At 40.8% G+C, this 5,721-nt stretch overlaps 1 long non-coding RNA gene across 1 annotated transcript in view; it reads right to left on the bottom strand.

Moving 5' to 3' along the window:
* Positions 1-4,657: 4,657 nt before the first annotated feature.
* Positions 4,658-5,721, bottom strand: part of LOC109307622 — a 13,947-nt gene continuing 12,883 nt past the window's right edge. Inside the window, exon 4 of the long non-coding RNA XR_002100319.1 lies at positions 4,658-4,813. This is a non-coding gene — a long non-coding RNA (uncharacterized LOC109307622). The remainder of the gene's footprint in view (positions 4,814-5,721) is intronic.

Below are 5,721 nucleotides of genomic sequence, written 5' to 3'. Positions count from 1 at the left end.
GAACTGGTGAGGCTTCACCTGGAGTTTTGACCCCTTAGTTTGAGAAAGTGTGGACATTTAGAATCCTATAGAGCGACAAATTATTAGAGACCTTGGAAAACATGATTTATTAGGACAGGCTAAAAGAACTCCTTAGTCTCCAAAAGAGAAGAGGAGCAGGGGGCAAGGGGCAGGGTTGATAACTGTTTCCAAATACCTGAGGGGTATTAAGAGAACAGTGATAGGCTATTCTCTGTGGTCCTAAGGGGCAGAAACTAGGAGCAGTGGCCTCAAACTACAGCAGAGGAATTTCGGTTGGAGATTAGAAAGAAGTTTCTGACTTTGAGGTTTAAACACTGGAACAGGCTACCAAGAGAAGTGGAGGTGGACTCTGCATTCCTGGAAATTTTCAAGAGCAGGTAAGATAGAGTGGGAAGTTTTAGTAAAGGATAATACTGATCTGAGCTGGAGGCTGGACCTCATGAGCTCCCTCCCAGCTCTCTTGTCTTCTTATCCTATCTAAGCTTTAGTGGGTGCTTCCAAACATCCAGATAGCACTGTGCAACTTTTCTACTAATGTATAGTGAATAGCGACTATGGATAATTTGTTTGGAAATGGGACTATCAACTCAATTTACTAGGAGCTGGAACTAGGGGATGTATGTAATGGGTGTTCATAGATCTCCTTACCATAAGGATCTCCTTACCATGGCATTCTGAAGATTTTAGGGTTATTAAAACTGTCCAGAAAATAGGCATTCTCTTTCAGGAAAAGTTACCAGTCATTTTTTTTTCCCACTGAGATAAAAAATGTTGCTGTAAGATGTACTAAAGAGTAAAATTAAAGAAAACTGTTTTGAGTCCTTCTCATTCTTTTCAAGGTAGCAGAAGTAATCAACTAGTTTTTATTAAACTTTGAGGCTTTTAAAATTTGCCGTATGGCTTTATTTATTTAAGAAGGAAATTTAGGGTCCTGGCTCTTAATAGACAGGCCACATAGTTGATTCATCTATGAGTAGAATTATGGGAAGACCTTTGGATCTCCCTGATCCTTTCCTCTCTTTTGAACAACACACTGTCAAAACAAATGAGACAAAAATAATCACCTGCCACAAAGTGCTCACCCTCTAAGATTTGCACAATATATAAATGGATCTTAAGCCACCAAAGCACTTACACACATGGTTAGCTCTAAGCATGGGAGTGTTTTCAATTAAATACATTTAGTCGCTCAGATGCCTAAAATTCACAGTATAAGTGCTGAGTTTTGAAGCAGGGCTCAAATATATAAACTGGAACATTGGGGAACAAGTTAATTGTGTTCTGTGATTCCTAAATGTCAAAATAATAAGCCCATTATAAAATGAGTGCATGGCCAAGTCAATATTTCTTTTTTCATCAACTGTAACTAAACTAGACTTTCTGAACCTCCACTAGAGAAGAATCTTCCCCAATATTTTTAAGAGAAGTGAAGTACTTCAGGAATGGCTTAGTGAAGATTTGAAAGTAAACATAGGCCAAGCTTAACCCTAGCATATTTTCAGAAAAATCAGATGGGATGTTTTTGTCCCAATATGTTTGAGGATATTAACTTAAACACTGATGTAAAGATGTCACTGTATGGCATTCAGGGTCTCAAGGGATGTTATGTGGTGCTGTTCCTGTGGAATTTTAATAAAGAAAGAATGATAAAGTTATTGGAACTATTAACTGTCTAAGATTGCCAAAGGCTATGTAACAAAGTAAAAGGTTAGGCTCCTCAGATAATTTCACAGAACTCATAAGGGAGGCATCTTCTTTCAGTGTGTGTTGTTTATTGTGGGGTTGGGGTTTTTTTGTTTTTTTTTTATACCTAACTATGTTGTTGTCAAGGACAAGTTGAAGGTCTCTGGCTTCAAATGTGGAATAATAGTAAGCATAAAATGCCAGGAGCATTCCACCCTGCTATCCATTAGACTAGTGACAAAAAAACATAGATTCTATGACTAGGGATGATTTACAGGATAAATATGTGCCTGAAGTACTTTTATAGACAAGTTAGATTCCTGTGTAAATACTAGAACTGGTTGGATGCCCTTGATAATTTTTGTCAGCTGAGTACTTTAACAAAGATTAAATGTTTATGGATATGTTTTGGTTTTCATGAAGTGTTCAGGGTAAGTTATAAGACTGATGGCATGAGTAAGCTCCTTTTATTACCTGCTAATTATGACACTAGGGTGGGTCTTGCATAAGTCCAGATTTAAGCACCTATTCTATCTGATTCATTTAGAATCTTAAGGCCCATGGGTTGAGAATAAGAGAAGAAGGGCAAACAGGAAGATCAGGACTGACAACCAAAGGAAATGATAGGTCAGTGGCAAAGCTAGGGTGTGACAACTGGGGCAGCTGACCCAGGTTCTAACTTTGGGATTAGGGGGGAGTGGAAGATAAATGCTTGCAGCTGCCCCCATGTGTGGCAGCTGCCCTGGGCACCCAGATGTGTTGTCATGCCCGTGGCAGCCGCTCATTTTGACCATCATCTTGCAGATCATTGACCCTACACTACGAACTCTATACTACTATTCCCTACTATATCTTGCAACCATAAGATAACTGAGGATTTGTGTGGATGGTAAACAATGCTATAAATTTAGGCTGTTCGTGTTTCAATGATTCCAGGATGCCAGTGACGTTGTTTTGAAATGTATGCAAACTGTTCTGGTTGTACAAACTATTTTATGTGTTGGGTGCTTGAGATAAAACTCTTCATTTGTCCTTGTATCCAAAGCTTTTTAAGTGTCAAACTCTTAATCACACACAAACAATACTATTGTATATAAATAATAACACGTTAAAAACAGTTATCTGTACTGAAATAACCGACACACTCCTATTTCTCTATCAAGATGTACTTCCTTTTTCCAAGTGTGATCTAAGACAATGTTTCCCAACCTTGTCCAGCCCAAGACATGCTTACATTAATAATTTTTTTTCTGTGGCACACCTGTTAAGGCATTCCCCATCCCCATACTTATGAGCTCATAGTAGCTCATTGCCACAACAAAAATTCTCCAGAACAGCTGTTCAGAGGCTTACAAACTGCATATCCCCTGCAGCCAACACATGCGCAGTAGGTTAATTTCCTTCTGCTTGACTGGTTCTCTCTCTCCCCCACAGCCAACAGAGTCTTTTGTGAATATTTCATCAATGTGGCTTATTCATTACCGCTAGACAGCTGGAGAACTTTCTTTTCAGTATTCCAAAATTCTCTCTGCACACCAGGCAGCAGTGTGCCGTGGGCACACCAGCTGAAAAGCACTGATCTAGGGCAGGGGTTCCCAACCTTTTTATGATGTGGACTGGCAAACCAAAGACTGAAAGAGACCGCAGACCAGCAAACTGTGGGCCAGAAGTGGCTGCAGACTGGCAAACTGCAGACTGGCAGCCAACCCTTCACAGCCCGATACCAGGCCACGGCCTGGGGGTTGGGAACCCCTGATCTAAGGGATGCCTTGTGTTCCCACATCTTATTTGCTTTGCTTATCTAAAGCCAGTCCCAGGAAACCAGCAGTGTTGACCTTATTCCAGGTGAAAATTATTTCTTCTACTGTCAAATGTTTTGATATTGAGCACATCATGCCACAGTAACATGGATGGCATGGGACGTTGTTTTTTAAGCAAGGTCGTATTATTAAATGTATATTTTCCAACTGTTTGGCATGTGATCAAACCTTCTTGTGTTATGCGTTCTGTGAACGAGAACATTAGCGTGTGAGCGAGGTCCCTCAAATAACAGTGGGTACTGTTTAAAAGCATGTTGCTTAGAAAGAAAAAGGTGTCTCTTTTTTTAACTAGTAAATTTGGGATCTCCTCAGCTTCTGAGTGTTATATACTTTGCACTGCATCTTTCACTGGTATTTCTGAACTTGCCCTAGTGGTCAGCCAAGGTCTGTGTAATGCTTATGTTTATAATGTTTGTGTATACTCTTACTTTCCATATAGCAAGGCACTAGGCACATTGGCATCAATAGCTTCAGCAATTTGGAAGCCAGATGTCATGAAAAGCTTCTTAGCATGACCTGTCTTTGCCAAGACCAGTTTCCATGCTGCATGGATCAAAAACTACCATTAAGATGATTTCTGCCACTCCCATAGGCACTACAGTATCTGCATCCTGATGAAATAACAGTGCAAGTACAAGCAGGAATAGCTCATCCTTCTGTGATTGGATTCATGGTTTGGCACCATTTGAAATATGCAGAAGCAAAGTGCATAAAGAGCTGGAAATGTCTTCATTAACTGTATTGCTTGGCTAAAAACACTATGATGCACAGAGGCTTAAGAGGGACAGATGTCACAAAATGCTTCTTAGCATGATTCAAGTTATCGAGGTACTAAATGCCAGAAATTCTGCAGCCATGGCTAGGTAAATGCAGTTACAGTATGGTCAGTTTGAGAACAGTCAAGAAAGGAGTACCAAGAATGATCCTAGGCTTTGTGCAGTCCTGTGTCCTTTGAGACTGCCTTTAAGGACCACGTTTTGGGAGCTCCTCCAACCCTTACACTCTCGCCTTATTCCTCTAGTCTTATAATTATGTAAAGTCCTATATGCACTCAGCTTTGTTGCTGTTGGCACCATATTTAGCTCCTGGGATATGAGCTTTGTAAGAAAAAATAAAGGCAAGTAGTTCAGTTGTTCCTCACCCGTCTGGTACTCAGTTTACTCTGATGTCTGCTCACCACTGAGACTTAGTTCCTGGGGCTTCTTGGGCTCTCCTGCCAGCTTTCTGCTCTAATCAGATCTGATCTTGGCTGCAAAGCTAACGCTTGTGATCCCTGCAGGGGAAACATCCTCTGGTTCATGTTGATGGGAGAGGATGCCTGTATTCTTCTTCCCTGGTCTATATTTGATTTTGAAGTGATATGGCTGGACTGCTAGTGTGTACCTCATGATTCTGGCATTATCTGTTTTAAGAGTTTGGAGCCATTTAAGTGGGGCAGGGTCTGTGATGAGGGTAAATTCTTGGCCCATCAAATAATATTAAAACATTTCTATTCCTTACTTGATGGCCAAGCACTCCTGCTGTCTCGTAGCATACTGGACCTCATGCTTCAGAAGCCTCCAGCTAGTGTATGCCACAGTGTATGCCTGCAGCTAGTGTATGCTATCTCCATATACTTTGTGTCAAAACAGCCCTGAGAGCCACTGCAGAGGCATTTGTCTCTAGAAAAAAAAGTTTATTAAATTCCAGTTTGAACAAAATTGGTTCTCCACACAGGGATCTCTTAACTGTTTCAAAAGCTCTCTGGGCCTCTTTGGTACACCAAACCTCTGTCCCTTGTGTGCCCTTAACTAGATCAAGAAGTATTACCATCTCTGAGAAATGAAGGATGCATGTTCTGTAATAGTTAGCAAGGCCCAAGAACGACCTTATTTGTCTCTTAGTCTTAGGTGTGGGAGCTCGATGCCGAATTATATAGGACTGAATTAAGCACAGGCTCAGACCTGTTAAGTTTAAAACTTTTATTGTTTCACAAAGACATAAACTAGAGGAGGTCTGTTGGTTCACGAGGTTCCCATATCAAGCCCTTGCTCTCTAACCCGGAGGCTAGGTGCGGCTGCCTGATTCAGTAGTCTCAGAACTGGTCCACAGCTCATTTAAAAGGAGTCCCTTATCTTTTTTTAGGCAAAAGATACAAAACTGTCCCCATGGTGGAAGCGAGGCATCTAACATAACTTTACTATTAGTTATATATGAT

This window comes from Crocodylus porosus, unplaced genomic scaffold (genome assembly GCF_001723895.1).
Source record: "Crocodylus porosus isolate Cpor-Errol unplaced genomic scaffold, CroPor_comp1, whole genome shotgun sequence".
NCBI lineage: Eukaryota > Metazoa > Chordata > Crocodylia > Crocodylidae > Crocodylus > Crocodylus porosus.
The sequence above is the reverse complement of the archived record's forward strand: the minus strand, read 5'-3'. Positions and strand labels throughout refer to the sequence as shown.